Source organism: Pelobates fuscus, chromosome 3 (genome assembly GCF_036172605.1).
Source record: "Pelobates fuscus isolate aPelFus1 chromosome 3, aPelFus1.pri, whole genome shotgun sequence".
In the NCBI taxonomy this organism is placed as follows: domain Eukaryota; kingdom Metazoa; phylum Chordata; class Amphibia; order Anura; family Pelobatidae; genus Pelobates; species Pelobates fuscus.
In genome coordinates, this window is record NC_086319.1 from 233,438,758 (window position 1) to 233,457,464 (window position 18,707).

Here is an 18,707-nt window from a genome sequence, read left to right on the forward strand (position 1 = left end):
TGTAGGGAGAAGAATGCTTTGTGTCTTATCGCGTCCCTATGGAACTTAGAGTGAAGCAGCGAGGTTAACTCGCGCCTTAGCTGTAGGAGTCGCGTTTGGTGAGTGTGGTGTGGCGTGTGTTTGTTGAGGTCTTCCTCGTGTTGGATGTCCGTCAGGATCTGGGTTAGGCGGGCCTCCGATTGTTTCTTAAGTAGGGCTCCTTGTTGTATAAAGTGTCCCCGTATCGCGCATTTGTGGGCTTCCCATCTTATCGTCGGGGTCGTCTGTGTTGGGGGGTTGTCCAGAAAATAGACCCTGAGTTTTTCCCCGATGTGGTTCGTGAGGTCCGTTCTGGTCAGGAGGTACTCGTTGAGCAAATAAGGTCTTTTAGCCCTATACATGGGTGGTATCCCTGTACTCAGGAAATGATGTTGAACACATAGTGGGGTGTCCTTTGGCAGTAACCCTTAAAGTTCTCAGTACATATATTCTTAAATTTCTATGTGTCTCAAAAAAAATCACCAATTATTATTATTATTTTTTTTATTTGGCATAGATTGGTGGTAAAATGGCTGCATGAAAAGATTCAAAATACCCCAGGTTTAATACCTTAGGTTGTCTTCCTTTAAAAAATATATACATGGGGGGGCGTGGCCAACCAAGCAACTGAACAGACGTCTAAGAGAGGAGCTCCGAAAAAACGGCTCAAAAAAGTGACCTTACAGCAACAATTTCGCTCCCAAACTTTGTCACCCCACGGCCCCACACCCAGAGTCAATCATGGGGCGAAAAAATAAAAAAAACAAAGAGCCAGATACCTCGAAAATACCAGACATTAGGCTTTCGTTTGCGAGGCCGACTCCGCGCGCGCCACCTAAGATGGCGCCGGAGGCACAGAGCGATGAAGAGGCCTCAATGGAATCTAGGGACGAGCAGGAGGAACGGGCCTCCACATCGGAAAGCAGCATGCACTCGGAATCAGAGGCAGAGGGGGACTCACTACCGGCGACACGGGGTGATATCAGAAACCTCCTACAAGACTTCAGGAAGGTGTGGAAAGCAGACCTCAAAGAAGCCCAAGCGGATCTGGGTAAGCTCACAACCAGAGTAACTGATCTTGAGTCAAGGGAGGCGGCACGAGACACTCGAACCCAGGCCACCCACGATCAGCTGGAGAAAATGACCACCCAGATCCAGAAACTTACCCGAATGGTGACCGTACAGGAGTCCAGGCACAGGCGCCGCAATGTCCGAGTTAGAGGGGTTCCTGAGCATGTCGGGGGACCAGAGCTACTACCCTTCCTGCAACGAATGATAACAGCCATGGGCCTAAAGAGAGGGGAGAACAACCAGCTGCTGGTGTCAGCTTTCAGGATACGCAAATTGGCATCGGCTCCCGCGGAGGCACCCAGAGACCTCATAGCAGTAACATCTGACGTGGCTGCAAGGTCTGCTATTATGACATACTCCAGAGACACTGGCAACATCAACTTTGAGGGCAACTCGATTACGATATACGCAGACCTACCATTCGCAGTACTGACAGAGAAAAGGAAGCTGGCCCCAATTGCAAAACGCCTGCGAGATGCAAAAATTAAATACCGATGGGGGATGGACGGAACACTAGAGGTCCCAGGCGACAATGTGGTGAACACGCTGGATTCCACAGGTGACCCAGAAGCCTTCCTCCAGAGCCTGCGCCACCACAGCAGATCACACAGCTAATGGAAACAAGCGATCAGGGCACTTCTAGAGCCTCTGCCCAAAGTCTGCGAAAACCGACACCAGGAGAACATAACCAACGCAGGAGAGGGGAGATAAAGCGCCTAGCTCCGATATAGGGGACTTTGCTCACCTTACCTACCTTATAGTGACAAGTAGCTTTACAGCGCAATCATTCCTACACATAGGGCCCATAGCCTGCAGTTACCTCACACACGACTAACACCAGCATACATAATGCACAGAGGTCTGTCCCTCCTGATAATCCCGACGAAATTAGCGTCACCTTTCCAAGTTATATAAAGTTTACTGAAATGCTTGATGTATATATGTTTGTTCACCGTTATGATCTATGTGATGCATTGAATGTCGCAACCCATACGAGAAGGCACAACAGTGTTGTGATATTGAGAATCATATATTGGAAAAGTGTTTTATTGTATATAAAACTCCAATAAAATATAAATAAAAAAATATATATATATATATACATGTGAAGGGTTATTCGGGGATTCCTGACAGATATCAGTGTTACAATGTAACTTGTGTTAATTTTGAAAAAAATTGGTTTGGAAATAGCAAAGTGCGTATAGCCCTATAACTTAAAAAAAAAGTTAAGAACATTCTAACATTGGGCATTTCTAAACTCAGGACAAAATGTAGAAACTATTTAGCACGGGTGTTTTTTGGCAGTTGTAGATGCGTAACAGATTTTGGGGGTCAAAGTTCGAAAAAGTGTTTTTTTTCAATTTTGGCATCATATTTTTTTATAGTAAATTACATGATATGATGAAAATAATGGTATCTTTAGAAAGACCATTTAATGGCGAGAAAAACAGTATATAATATGTGTGGGTACAGTAAATGAGTAAGAGGAAAATTACAGCTAAACACAAACACCGCAGAAATGTAAAAAAAGCCTTGGTCCCAACGTCAAGAATTTTGAAAAACTGCTAAATAAGGGGTTAAATATACAAATATACCAAAAATGTTTTTCTTTATTTATTTTGTGAGGGTTACTCTAGCCAAAGCCGGTTTTAACTGAATCATTTTGCTTGGTGTAACCCTTTAAGCCTCAGATCCCATACAAATATTATCACTTCTATCCAACAATGATGGATACGTTTGTACAAATATCAACACTTCTGTCTTAAATGCTTTCACATCTGTAACAGGTGCACGCATCAAATCAAACCAAAGTGATTTATTAGTAAGTTACTTCTAGGGTTACCCCAATAACAGAGCTTGTGCTACTGCTTGCATTGTAAAACTACTACTATATTAAAATAAGATATACGGCTTTCATATGCTAGAAGTGGAAATAGTAAGATTATACTCACTTTTCTAATATTAAACATGTCCTTAGGTGTCAGTATTGTACAGCAGTGACAACATAATTTGCAGTAGACCACATTTAACATTTTTAATTTTTTTACAAAGTGAGGATCAGGCTCCAATCTCCCTGTATTCGCATTATTTAAATTGTGACTGGGCACACAGATAAATATTTGTTTTTATTTTTTTTCTTCCTTTTTTAATAGTGGTCATATTATTATTTAGTTAGCATGTAAATGCATATACAGTGGTACCTCAGTTTACGAATTTAATGCGTTCTCCGGGACGTTTCTTATTGCGAAGAATTTGTAAACCAAAATGCGATTTCCCATAGAAATGCATTGAAAACCTATTAATCCATTCTGGAGGTCAGAAAAAAGTCAAAATGAGCTGGCATGGAAACCAACCCATAATGCAGAACACACAATAAAAGGCATGCAAACGACAAAGCTCAGCTCCCTACCTTTCCACAGCTTGAGAAATGCACCAAAAAGTCCCAAAATAACTGCAAACAATTTCCAGAATGGCTCCAAAACTCGATGCAAAAGACACTTCAACACCTCCACACTCGATGCCACGTGCTACCCACAGGCTCCAGCATGCAGGGGGCGGTGCTATAAACCTCCCAGGTGCAATGCATCCTGGGGAAACTTGCTTTGTATTGCGAAAAAAATGTGTAAACCGAGACATTATTTTCAATGGATTTTCATTTGTAAACTGAAAATTATGTTAACCGAGGCGTTTGTAAACTGAGGTCCGACTGTATTATCTCCATCATAATATTCCCACTATTTGTTACCATACATAGAGCTAAACTGAATGCTTTTAATACTTCGACAGATAGTAATAGTGTAATCAAATCAACTTTAATTATAACACTTGCATAAAGTGGATTTACATCAAACACTCCTTGAAGGGGATATAAGTGTATAAATCTAAGTGGAGCTACACCATATAATAAAACATCAATAATTATCTTTTCTTTTAAATATATGCTAAATATTTAGCAGTGTATGCCATTTAAATTCAGTCCAGCACAGCCAATATAGACATTGGACTGGAACAGGAGAATCAAAAACAATGAGGGATATTTATCAAAGTGTTACCATCATTGTCACATCTAATTTCAACAAATGTAGAGCAATTTGCTAAATCTGCCAGGTCATTTTTTTTTTCATTCTGTTGCTTTGTTTGCTCCCTAACCATAATTTTTTCAGCAACACACAGGATTTATGAATTCTTCTGTTTGACTGAATTTACTATGACAAAAACCATCCCTTGTTAGATTACTTTTAGAGAACTTTAATAGTTAGGCGACTTTTGGTCGCTCCGCATGTGGGCATCCAGTGTCGGTAAAATCCCCATAGTAAAGCATTGCAGCAATGCTTTCCTATGGGGAGGGCCTTATGATTTGCGGCACTCACAGCGCATGCGCATTAGCGCACTCCGTTCGATGATGTCAAAGGAGGCGGATCTCCCTCAGCAATGGAATCGGGTAAGTACAATAAGGGTTTTTGAATCGGCACTACTTTCAGACACTGATGACCAGGATCCCTTTAAATATTGGAATAGGAACAGTACTAATAATCTTGCTATTACTAAGGTTTGCTTCAATGTGCCTGTTACTTGTTTTCCATTCTATTTTATGCATTTCTGGGCTTATCCGGGGCTCGCTTGAGCCCTTTGAATACTCACACTTTGTAGGAGACACTGTTGTTTAGTGATGTAGATCAATTCTCTAATCACATCGAGTGCATAGATGAAAGCTTTGCTAATCTCACTTGTTAACATCTGTTAGGAAATATATTCCCATGTATTTTCTATTGGCTGTTTAATCTTTGTGTATTTTACAGATGTATCACTCTGACAGCTGTCAAACAGAAAATGCTGCATACATGTATAACACATACATCCTAAAAGAAGCTGTGTAAAACAAAATCTTTATCAGTTTTACATCTCACACATTGTATACATTTTTCAATGCAATATTTTTTATCACATACTACCACAACCGTGGCTATTATTCATGAAGAGTTGGAAATGTACTTTGAATTCAGTTTGAATTCTTAATACTTACTTTAATGGTTCTTAGATCTGGTCCCCATACAATTTCAACATTTAGAAAAAAGCATATCATATCCCAGACAACTGTTGGTAATATATTGTTTATTGCAGTATATGGGGGAGCCACTTTGACCCTGGAAAAAGTCCAAAGCAGAACTTATTCCGTTAAATATTTTATTAGAATTGCTAAGTGGGTCACTGAGCTGATTTTACAGTTGAATAATGAGTTGTCAAACTAATGTATAAGCATAATTTGGGTCCCTGGCAAAAAAAATGTTAACAAAGATGTTTTAAGTTATTAACCTCGTCTGTTAAACTGACTAAAGGTTATTCACAAAAGTGAAACTTGTTGGGAATTCAAAGTTTATTTTAACCTCATCGTCATTCTGCTGTGAACTACTGCCTGAGGGGTATCCTGCAAGTGGGGACATGATACAAAAATGCTGTTTTATCCAGAGCTGGTTATAGCTCTAACATATGTGAGTTGGCATTTTTAGACCTTTGTGTCGTTTGGTGTGCTGCCTCTCCTATCTTGTTGCTCAGTTGTTTAGCACTGCTCCACACCCTTTGTTTGCATAGTGTTATATAGTCAGTTTCTGTATTTAAAATATATAAATAATTGAGAATACAATAAAAATTATGGATTGTCTTGGAAGCAATAACGTTTTGTCTTTTAAAAACTTTTATTCAATATCAATAAATATAGACATACAAAAAACTTCATAATCCACTATAATAATATACAGCAGATTAAAGATTAAAGTATATACTTGTACTATCAGTAAAACAGAATAACAACCCAGGGCCAGACTGGGGAAAATATTTGGCCCAGGCATTTTTTTAATCACAGCGGCCCCATGAAAAGGGGGCTGGGCCAGATAGGGTGTGTTTTGTCATCCCCAATGACAAACACACTCCATCTCAAAGTGAGCATGTTGGTTCAATGCTCTTCCAGGGCAGACCATGTGCAGAGCTCTGCTGAAGAGCTCTAGCAGTAGAAAAAGGGCCCGTATGTGTTCGTCACAGCGCAAGCAAATTTAATAACATGCTTGTGTTGTGTTTGCTTGAAACTTGTCTCTGGTGTCTCCATAAATGGGATAACAGGAGACAAAAATCAATGGTTCCAATAAAACTGCCTTGTTTGGAATTCGTTGGAGTGCCTGGATTATTTTCTATACTCAAATTCTACTATAGGCACCCAGACCACTTCAGCTCATTGAAGTGGTTTGGGTAAAATGCCTCTATTGCCTTTAGTACTGAATTGTCTCCCAGACAGCCACTGGAAGTACTTCTTGCATCCAGAAAGACCTTTGGTTCAGCATCAGATTTTTCCCTAAAGGAAAGCATTGATTCAATGTTTTACTTTGGGGAGATCTAATGTGTGCGCAGATGCGCATTAGCACCCACTTGTCGCGGGACGCCAAAGGGGACGGAACGTCAACCCAGCCTCAGGGTTTTTAACCCTATATTTATCGGGATGGGGGGCGCGAGGGAGGGGTGAGGCAGAGGGAGTTATGTTGCCAGGAATACAGCTTTGTATTCCTGGCACTATAGTATCACTGTAAAGTCTAACCATCTTATTTGTGTATCTTGGTAAGAAGTCAATTTATTAATGAAACATTATATGAGAATCAACATGTTCCATTTCTAACAACTTGTCATTGTCAGTTTACAGCTATTAAAGACAAAGTACACAGTTTAGGTAAAACAACTTTTCATTTTAAAAACCTGTAATATTTGATAATGTCCATAAAAATTATATTTTATAATATTATATTATATTTTCCAAGTATACTGGAATTTATCAACAGTGTCTAATCATGCGATTTGGGTATCACTTTAATTTGGGTATTTGTTTTGTCTTTATTATATTACATTATAATAAAATGATCTCTATTCATAAACCAGTACATTGTTACTAGTAGGATAAACCTTGAAGTGGCAACAATCAAGGTGTAGGTAGAATAAATGATCACGGTCAGACAAGGCTAACACAGGTGAGATAAGGCTTTCATGCTAGATTAAACAATGTAAGGTAATGTCAACAGGGCTGGTTTAGAAAGCCTGATTAATTGTAGCCTGATGGACCGATAAAGCCCAAATTACACAATAGACAGTATGAAAGATAGGGTAGAATACAGCCTGAAAGAGGTGGACTACAAACAATGGACGTACATCTATCATGCACCTGCAGTTACATACAAGGCATTTTTTTGTGGAGGAACAGATTGTGTTCATACATGTTCCCCAAAAAAGTTTCAAGTAGCACACAAGAGACAGTAAAGAGTTTTGATCAATCACGGTGGGTTGCTCTTTCAAAAGTTGGGATGCATCAATCTAAAATGATTCAAACCATCTTAAAGGAACACTATAGGGTCAGTAACCCAAACATGTATTCCTGATCCTATAGTGTAAAAACCACCATCTCGCCCCCCTGGATCCCTCATGCCTCCATAAATATAGCAAAATCTTACTTGTATTCAAGCCTGAAGCTGTGGCTCTGTATGCTGTTTGCCTCACAATAGCAACCTGTCTAGTAACATAATCAAAAATGGTGGCCTGATCCAATCACAGTGCTTCTCCATAGGATTGGCTGAGACTGACAAGGCAGATCAGGGGCAGAGCCAGCATGAATCAAACACAGCCCTGGCCAATCAGCATCTCCTCATAGAGATGAATTGAATCAATGAATCGCTATGAGGAAGGTTCAGTGTCTGAATGCAGAGGGAGGAGACACAGAATGTTTGGATGCATTTTAGGCAGCCATGACCCAGGAAGGATCTCTAACAGCCATCTGAGGAGTGACCAGTGAAGTTATCCCTAGGCTGTAATGTAAACACTGCATTTTCTCTGAAAAGACCGTGTTTACAGCAAAAAGCCTGAAGATAATGATTCTACTCACCAGAACAAATTCAATAAGCTGTAGTTGTTCAGAATGTACCTAGTCCATCAACTAGGTACACATGTGCGTTGCGGGGTTATTCAGGGGTCAGGTTGAGGCTCGAATAACTGTGGCTGCGAGGGCATTCAGCAACGGCCTTTGCAGTGCCCTCGTGAGCTATCCAGACATGGGTCCGCGCGGACGGTGCTCTGATTGGAGCGCTTGTCCGCAAGGGTACTCGGAAGCGGGAAAAAAATTGTATTTAAGGCAACCTGAGGTAAGTTTTGGCGCCAGAAGAAAGAAGAAATTACCCTACTGTGGAGCTGTTTTTCCCTGCCCTCCCTCCCTATATTCAATTGTGGTCTTTTATTGGGGTTAGAGGTCACCTGCCTAATTTAAAGGGGGGTGGGTGGACTAGCTGAGTTTCGTTATCATTTAATTTAAGTTCTGGCTAATAGGGCAGAACACTGGTGAGTTATGTGTTAAATCTCTGGGGGTTTAAAGACCGGAGATGTTTGGTTAATTCTCTGGGGGTTTAAAAACCGGAGATGTTTGGTTATAAAGTTAATAAGTGATGTTTGTATTATTTGTAAACTAAATAAAAGACTATGACCTTTTCAGCACACTTCTGAGTCTGTGTTTTATTTATTTTGTTTCTGTGCCTTGTTATGCTATGTATTGCTTGTTATTACTATGTGTCAGTCTGAATTAACCCTTGCTGAGCACATGGTGACAATAGTGTCCCTTTAATCATGTGTGAATTCAATGCTGAACCTCTGCATCTCCTCCTACAGATTCAGCCACTAGTAAGTGACGTCTCTGCTCCACACTATATGAAGGCATGTATTAAAGAATGAACGCATAGATCCCGGGGAGTCAAACAGGCTGCAGGCAACACACAGGCATTCTGAAGTTTAGACATGCAAAGGGAAAGGTTACAGGAAGCAGAGAGAATTTCTGTACATCATGATTGTCATCAAATGTTCACTTTTTTAAAGTATATAATAATAATATACATATTATATACAGGCAGGGCCGGATTAAGAGCCCAGTGGGCCTGGTGCTGATAATTATGATGGGCCTAATTACAAAATCTTATTGACCAAAAACACTAAAACAGTCCTACCTCCTAAGCGTCATGTATCTGATGGAGATGATGCTGTAGGGAAACTCATAGGATGCAGCTATGAGAAAACACATACTTTGCTAATCTCATGCTTTCATCTTTCAAGTAAACCCGTACCCCCTAACAGCAGTGTCCAGTAAAGCAAGAAGTCTATGGATGTGGTAAAAGGGTGGGCTACGGACACAAATCGCATAACCAGAATGGCCGAAAGGGCGAACATACACAAAAAGGGGGAATGTCTGTGTCCCTATGTCTCCCAGTACCTTAGTGTTTGTGTCCTCATGTCTCCCAGTGTCCCCATGTCACTAGGGGACATTGAGAGACATTGGGACACTGGAAGACATGGGGACACAGATACTAGGGAACACTGGGAGACCTGGGAAATCTGAGACTCTTGGGGACACTGGGTGACAGACACGAGGGAACACGGGGAGACATGGGGCACTGAGACACTGTGATATATAGGGGACACTGGAGACTTGATAAAAACCTGGGTACAGGTCAAAATGTTGCGGTGTCCAATAAACCTGCTTAAAGCTATCACAGTGAGTGCCTGAGATTTTTTTCTTTTATACTAGGGGACACAGAGACACTACGGGCACAGAGACACTACGGGCACAGAGAAACTATGGGCACTGAGAGACATGGGGCACTGAGATACTGATACATAGGGGACACTGATACATAGGGGACATTGGAGACTTGATAAAGACCTGGGTAGAGGTCGAAACGTTGCGGTGTCCAATAAACCTGTCTAAATCTATCACAGTGAGTGCCTGAGATTTTTTCTTTTATACTAGGGGACACTGAGACACTAGGAGACATGGGGACACAGAGACATTGGGAGACTACGGGACTTTGGGAGTCTAGGGAACACTGAGACACTAGGGACACTGGCACACTACAGACACTGAGAGACACCAGGGACACATGGGAATACTGAGATACTAGGGACACTGGCTGGGAGACATGGGGACACTGCCATGTCTCCGATGTCTCAAAGTCGCCCAGTGTCCCCATGTCTCCATGTGTCTCCATGCCTCTCAGTGTCCCCATGTCGCCCAGTGTCCCCTAGTGTTTGTCTCCCCATGTCTCCCAGTGTCCCTTAGAGTCTGTGTCCTCATGTCTCCCAGTGTCCTGATGGGGACACTGGGAGACATGGGGCCACTGTGTCCCTAGTGTCTCAGGGTCATGGGCGTCCGAATAGGGGGGTACTTGGACACCCCCCCCCCTGGATTTTTCAGTTTGTGCTGCTATTTTTTGTTTTAGTGTGAGAATACAGTGCAATACCAGCGCTGGCCAGTAGGTGAATGGAGAAAGGCAGGAAGCTACAGCTTATCCCTGCCTCTCTCTCATGACTGAAACCGCAGGGGAGCAGCACATAGGCAGCCTACAAAGCAGGTAAGTGAGGGATGGGGGGTGGGGGAGACCGCATAGAGGAAGGTAAAGTAGAAGGAGCAGAAAGGTTCTGCAAGGGGCAGGAGGGGTCAGAAAGTAATAGAAAGGGGCAGCAAGAAGCAGGAAGGGGTCGAAAGGTTTTCAAGGAGCAGGAGGGTAAAGTAGAAGGAGCAGGAGGGGTCAGCAAGGAGCAGGAGGGGTCAGCTAGGAGTAGAAAGGGTCTGCAAGAGGCAGGAGGGGTCAGCAAGGAATAGGAAGGGGCAGCAGGAAGGGGTAGGGACGGTCTGCAAGGAGCAGGAGGGGTCACCAAGGAGTAGGAAGGGTCTGCAAGGAGCAAGAGGGGTCAGCAAGGAGTAGGAAGAGGCAGCAAGGAGTAGGAAGAGGCAGCAAGGAGTAGGAAGGGGCAGCAAGGAGCAGGAAGGGGCAGCAAGGAGCAGGAAGGGGCAGCAAGGAGCAGGAAGGGGCAGCAAGGAGCAGGAAGGGGCAGCAAGGAGTAGGAAGAGGCAGCAAGGAGTAGGAAGAGGGAGCAGGAAGGGTCTGCAAGGAGCAGGAAGGGTCTGCAAGGAGCAGGAAGGGACAGCATGGAGCAGGAAGGGGCAGCATGGAGTAGGAAGGGGCAGCATGGAGTAGGAAGGGGCAGCATGGAGTAGGAAGGGGCAGCATGGAGTAGGAAGAGGCAGCAAGGAGCAGGAAGAGGCAGCAAGGAGCAGGAGGGGTCAGCAAGGAGTAGAAAGGGTCTGCAGGAGGGGTCAGCAAGGAGTAGGAAGGGGCAGCAAGGAGAAAGAAGGGGCAGAAAGGAGAAAGAAGGGGCAGAAAGGAGTAGGAAGGGTCTGCAAAAAGCAGGAAGGGTCTGCAAGGAGCAGGAAGGGGCAGCAAGGAGCAGGAAGGGGCAGGAAGAATCAGAAGGAACAGAAAGGATCAGCAAGGGGCTGCAAGAAGCTGGAAGGGCAGAAAGAAGCAAGAAGGGCAGTAAGAAGCAGGAAGGGTCTGCAAGAAGCAGGAAGGGCCATCAAGGAGCAGGAAGAGCCATCAAGGAGCAGAAAGGGATCAGAAAGAGAAAGGAGCAGAAGGGCGCAAAATAAGCAGAAAGTCGCAGAAAGTCGCAGAAAGGTAAAGGAGCAGAAGGAGCCTCAGAAGACAAAGAAGACTGTGTCAAATGAAGGAGAAGAAAATGAAATTGGAGCACTTCATTCTGGACACCACATCATAAGGCGTTGGTACCTGGGCCTGGCAGGGAAACTTTGGACCTTCTCATCTCCCCAGGTAAAAACAAACAATATTAGTGTTAATGTGTTCACTTTTATTTACTGAGTGTCAGGAAACACAGAGGGCTGCTGGGTAGGGGTGCCGCTGATTGGCTAGATGGGGCAGCAAGCACTCTAAGCCAATCAGTAGCTCCCCATTCATAAAAACTTTAAATTTTTATGAATCGGGAACTAGCGATTGGCTTAAAGTGTCAGCTGACCACTCTAGCCAATCAGCGGCACTCATGCCCAACGTCAATCTGCACTTCCTGACACTCTGTTTCACAAATCGAATACCACTGAGCGACCTGGAGATCTGGAGCTGAAGGAAGCCTTTGGGGGTAAACCATTTGAGAGCGGTTTCACCCCTTCAAAGAAAGAGCACCCAGGGGCCTCCTTGCACACAGCATTTTCATTTAGATAAAGTTGTTATGGTGACCAGAATGTTCCTGTAATTTGATGAAAGGAACACTATAGTGTCAGGAATACAAACATATATTCCTGACACCATAGTTGTGAAAACGCTATTCATCCTTGCTTTATGTAAAAATGACTATGCTCCTTCCCTTTCATGACACTGTCAAAATGGGGCCAAGCATGGATGTCATTACAATTTTGCCCCTCTTCCCCCCCCCCCCCCCCCCCCCCCCGGAAAAATTCCTGCGGACGTCCATGCTCAGGATCCCCATGTTCCCCAGTGTCCCAATGTCTCAGCGTCCCCATGTCTCGGAGCTGCTGTCTGGACTCTCTGTGCAGAGCTGCTCCCCCACGGATCAGTGAGTAGAGAGAGGCAGGGAGAGAGATGCCGTAACTTCTTATCACTGCCTCTCTCCACACAAACAGCTACCCCTACTGGCCGGCGCTGGTATTGCAGAATAATCTATGTTTATACTGAGACAGACATTTGTATTGCCGGTATTACTGCAATACCGGCACCGGCTAGGCAGCCTCAAATACCTGAGAAATAATTCTGAGAAATACCTGGCAACCCTAAGAAATACATGAGAAATACCTGGCAACCCAAAGAGTAGTGTGTAAAAAAAATAAAAAAAAATGTAAAAAAAAAAAATTTTTTTTTTTTTTAAACCAATGGGCCTATTCCATGGGCCTGGGCCTGGAGCTGCAGCTCCATCAGCCCCTATGGTAATCCGGCCCTGTATACAGGACCGTCTTTAATAGTGATTGGACCCTGGGCAAGCATTTGCTTGGGCCCCCTGGACCCTGCTGCCCTCCCACTCCCTGGCATGCAATCATGCCTTACATTCCAACCCAGTGGCGGAACTAATGCAGAGAAGCCCTGGTACACGAAAGTTGTTTGGGCCTCCCCCTCTAGCACAAGAGTGGTGAAAAGATACATCCCCATCTGTCATACAACTCCCACAATGCTATGCTAGCTGGGGATCTATACTTTGCCCATTCTTGTAGGGTTGTATTTGTGTGCAGTGTTTGTGCATTTGAATGTAAGCCTGTTTTTGTATAGAGTATATGTGTGCATGTAGAGGTGTATTTGTATGTACTATTACAATTGGAATGCAGAGGTGTACTTGTGTGTAGTGTTTGCGTTTGAATGCAGTGGTGTGTGTGTGTTTGTATATATGGTTGACTTTTAAATGCAGGTGTGCAACTATGAGTTGGTGTATGCATATCATTTTGGCATTTTAATACTGGGTTTTGTTTGTATGTAATATTTGCCTTCAGGGTTGTTATAGGATGTAGTGTTGTCTTCTAAACATTTGTGTATAGTATTGGTGTTTGAGTAAAGGGTGTGTTTTATATATAATTTTGGAGTTTGAAATCAGGGGTGTGTTTGTCTGTAATGTTTGTGTTATCAGGGATGTGTTTGCATGTTGTTTTTGATTGCTGGGATGTATACACATACACAGTTACATAAACATCAACATACATATAAACATACTGACACATGCACATACCTTGACATACAGATACACACACTGGCACATGCACACAAATTCTGATATGCACACTGGCACATAAACACTCGGATACACACCGACACAGTTACACACTGGCACACACATACAAACAGATATACACACACTGACATACATGTGATAATTTTTATGTTATCAGCAGGGCAGAAGCAAAGAGTTGGAGGAGGCACAAAGCTTGTAAATGCTGATGCTGCTGTGGCAAGGCAAGCTGGTACTGTTATATGTAATGCACAACAACAAAAAAAGAATTAAAACATAAAATAAACATTGTGCTTAAATGCAACTGCAGCAATAATTAAACTCATCTAAACAAAAAAAGCAGTGAGTGGGGGCACATAGTAGAAAGGCAGTGAGTGGGGGCACAGGGTAAAAAAAAGCAGTGAGGGGGGAAGGCAGGAGCAGTGAGTGCAGGCACCGAGAAGCAGTAAGTGGGGGCAAAGCAGGGCAGGGGCAGAGAGTAGGGGCATAGAGAAGAGAAGAAGTGAGTGGGGGAAGGCAGGGCAGGGTCAGAGAGTGGGGGCATAGAGAAGAGAAGAAGTGAGTGGGGAAGGCAGGACAGGGGCAGAGAGTGGGGGCATAGAGAAGAGAAGAAGTGAGTGGGGAAGGCAGGACAGGGGCAGAGAGTGGGGGCATAGAGAAGAGAAGAAGTGAGTGGGGGAAGGCAGGGCAGAGTCAGAGAGTGGGGGCATAGAGAAGAGAAGAAGTGAGTGGGGAAGGCAGGACAGGGGCAGAGAGTGGGGGCATAGAGAAGAGAAGAAGTGAGTGGGGGAAGGCAGGGCAGGGGCAGAGAGTGGGGGCATAGAGAAGAGAAGAAGTGAGTGGGGGAAGGCAGGGCAGGGGCAGAGAGTGGGGGCATAGAGAAGAGAAGAAGTGAGTGGGGGAAGGCAGGGCAGGGGCAGAGAGTGGGGGCACAGAGAAGAGAAGAAGTAAGAGGGAAGGCAGGGCAGGGCCAGAGAGTGAGGGCATAGAGAAGATAAGAAGTGAGTGGGGGAAGGCAGGGCAGGGGCAGAGAGAAGAGAAAAAGTGAGTGGGGAAGGCAGGGCAGGGCCAGAGAGCGGGGGCACAGAGAAGAGAAGAAGTGAGTGGGGGAAGGCCGGGCAGGGGCAGAGAGTTGGGGCAAAGAGAATAGAAGAAGTGATTGGGGGAAGGCAGGGCAGGGGCAGAGAGTGGGGGCATAGAGAAGAGAAGAAGTGAGTGGGGGAAGGTAGGGCAGGGCCAGATGGTGGGGGCATAGAGAAGAGAAGAAGTGAGTGGGGGAAGGCAGGGCAGTGGCAGAAAGGAGAGAAAAAGTGAGTGGGGAAGGCAGGGCAGGGAGTGGGGGCACAGAGAAGAGAAGAAGTGAGTGGGGAAGGCAGGGCAGGGGCAGAGAGGAGAGAAAAAGTGAGTGGGGAAGGCAGGGCAGGGCCAGAGAGCGGGGGCACAGAGAAGAGAAGAAGTGAGTGGGGGAAGGCAGGGCAGGGGCAGAGAGTGGGGGCAAAGAGAATAGAAGAAGTGATTGGGGGAAGGCAGGGCAGGGGCAGAGAGTGGGGGCATAGTGAAGAGAAGAAGTGAGTGGGGGAAGGTAGGGCAGGGCCAGATAGTGGGGGCATAGAGAAGAGAAGAAGTGAGTGGGGGAAGGCAGGGCAGTGGCAGAAAGGAGAGAAAAAGTGAGTGGGGAAGGCAGGGCAGGGAGTGGGGGCACAGAGAAGAGAAGAAGTGAGTGGGGAAGGCAGGGCAGGGGCAGAGAGGAGAGAAAAAGTGAGTGGGGAAGGCAGGGCAGGGGCAGAGAGGGGGGGCACAGAGAAGAGAAGAAGTGAGTGGGGGAAGGCAGGGCAGGGGCAGAGAGGATAGAAAAAGTGAGTTGGGAAGGCAGGGCAGTGCCAGAGAGTGGGGGCACAGAGAAGATAAGCAGTAAGTGGGGGCACAGAGAAGATAAGCAGTAAGTGGGGGAAATCAGGGCAGGGGCATTGAGTGGGGTGGTTTTTCTAAAAACTATCTTAGCTGCAGCCATTCACCCAGAAGGAGAGGATCAGGGACTGGATATACTTACCTTCAAATCAGCTTAGTGCTGGCAGCTCATTCCTGCCTCTCCTCCCCATGCTGCTACCTGCTGCTGCCTCCTTCCTCCCGCGGTGCTCTCTTCTGAAGCTGGGAGGAAGTGATCGGCTGTCACTTCCTCCCAGCCAGCTAATACTACAGGGGCCCGGTCGGCTCTTAAAGGGCCATGGCACCCCACCGGGTCCCTGTTCAGAGATACCCATCGGGTGACCCTAAATGCATGAACCACCTGATAGGCCCCTCCAAATTGTTGTGGGCAGTGTGGGCCCACAGGGCAGCTGCTTTGGGCCCCCCAGGAGTAACTGGGCCCGGGGCAGCTGACCCCTTTGCCCTGTGTTAAAGACGGCCCTGATTATATAATACATCTAAAAGAACTTCATTATGTTTTTCAAAAAGATGCATGTTGATATTTTGAGAAAATGTCATTAATTATCTGGCCGAGCACCCTTGTTGAGTCAGACTGTAGCCTGACCAACTGCTGGTCAACCTAACTTACCTGTTGCTGTGATTGTTCTGTCTGAAATTACAGCAGCAGCAGCAGGTAAATTAGGTTGAGCACCAGTTAGTCAGATGACACTAGAGTCTGACCCAACATGGCTACTCAGCCAGACCAAAAGTGACCGTGAAAAAGTGATAGTGGAACAACATACATAATTTTTAAAACTGCCTTACATTTCATTGAGTGCTATTATGTTTTATTAATTAGTTATCTCTGTGCAGGTGTGCTGCCTGCGATGGAAGACGCTGAATACATCTTTCGCCAGCTCGCAGTGCATGTTGATGACAAATATATTTTTTGCACAGAACTCACATTCGTTAGAACAAAACATAGTTTCAGACTGATTAAGTCATGTGTTCCGGGGGGATAATTACACTCCAGTTCTCAATCATAGATTTTTCCATATAGGTAGCATTTTAAGCTGAAATTCTGCACTTGCAGATTGCTTGCCCTGTAACCACTTCTAAAAGCAGAAGTGGTCATGGAGGCTGGAGTAACCATTTAACTATTAGGTCAGTTTAAAGGACAGATTGTAAAGAGATATATATAATCACATTTCTCCTCAACAGGTTATATCGGATTATAGTACATGTTTGCCATTAAACAAAAAAATTATAATTCATTTTTCCAATAGTGTGGTGGAATCTCGGTAAAAATAAATTTAGTAGGCCGAGATTACCACGTGGCATGAGGCAAGATACGATCAGTAGTGTACGGAGCATGTGCAAGAATACAGGATGTAGTATTCCCCTCCTCCATTGTGCTGGACAAGCCATGCGGTCAAGCAGGAAGTTAATTCTTATTTGTATTGATTGGTCAAGAGAATGTGCGGGTGGAGCTTAATATGGGAGGAGTTATGTGCCTATATAAGGAGCCTGCACTATTGTCCGGGGCTCAGAACTTGTGGTATTTTGGTGACGCTAGTCCCTCTGAGTCCCGATCGGTGATCCAATAAAGAATCTCTTCCTTCCTGAAGAAACCTGTGTCCATCTCTCTGTGCTTCGCTTCCGTCAGTTTCTCCGGTATCATTTGGTGCATTGGCCGGGAAGCTCATCGTTCAACGGTAGCTGAGAGGCAGAGGCGTGAGACGGTCTATCTTTGCCCACGTTCTCTACGGCTGCACCCCTGAACTTCTGCGTGGACCTCCCTTCGTCTCGGCGCCACTGGTCTGTTGTCCAGGAGATCATCGGCCTCTACGTGAGAAGTGCTGGGGTGTCCCCGTCGATGAGTGTGAACTCAGGTTCAGGAACGAGGAGGTAAGACAACTGCTGTTTTAGACGGCAGACCCACTAGGGGTATACCGATTGTGCGGTAGGCCCAAAAGGGGTTTAAATCTGTGTATGGAATCTGCCCCCTCTGTCGGAGGGAAGGAGCGAAGGCGCACCGCTCAATCGAACGCTCTTTAGTCAGACCGTTTGATTTGGTTAGTCAGGCGGGGTCCTGTGTAAATAGCCCTAGCCGGACACCGGTGTCTTGTCTAGACTAGCGTTCTAGGGTGTATATTACGTTCGCTAGGTCGGAGGGACCGGGAGACTAAGCGGCGCCTGTGTAAATTCGGTTCGCTAGCTCTCAACCTATCTTGGCTAAGTGGGAAGGCGTGTAAATTTGGAACCCACTAGATTTTTGATAGTAATCGACTAAGAGGCGCCTGTGTAAATTCGGTCCTCTAGCTCGCTATATGTGGTGCTTGGGCAGTGTGGCTAACCAAAACGGGTGTACATAGTTTTAGGTAGTCCATTCAAGGTACTGGCCAATAGTTTAGTTGGGAATTGTAAATGTGTTAAAGATTGTTTAGTAAAGTGTATATCTTGTTAGATAGCGCGAGCTCAGCCGTCTAGCGAGAGTGTTAATAGTGTGTTGCTGTATCATAGTGCACGGTACCATAACCCTGTATATTTACTGACACTGTATATAAGTACTAATCATTGTCGTCCATTGCATGTTTAACACCATAACCACTAATAATTGTATTGTGACCTTAAATTGTGCTTTGACCTATGCTAACCGTACTGTAACCGCTATTTGTAAAAGACGATGTTACTGGGGTGTGTTATAGACGGGTAATTCGTATATAGAGAATTATAGCGTGGGTGACTGTATAGTTTCGCCAAAGGGCATAATATTGATTATTTAGTGACTGGTGTAACAGCTGTGTGTGTACGGGAATTCCCTGAGTGTTTATTGTGTTATTGTATACGTTTCACTTGGTAACTGTACCACGTGGTGCTGTTGCCAGAGGAAACGGGTGTGACTGTTGAATAGTACGCGTGCATAGTATTCGTTGTCAGCGACGTTCCATTGATAAGTATGGGCGCGTCGCAGTCAACGATTCCGGATCCCTTAGGTTGTATGGTGAAGAATTTTAAAAAGGGATTCAAAACTTGTGATTTTGGGGTTAAAATGTCTCCTGTACGTTTGGTCACTTTGTGTACTAGGGAGTGGCCTACTTTGGTTGCGGCATGGCCGCCAC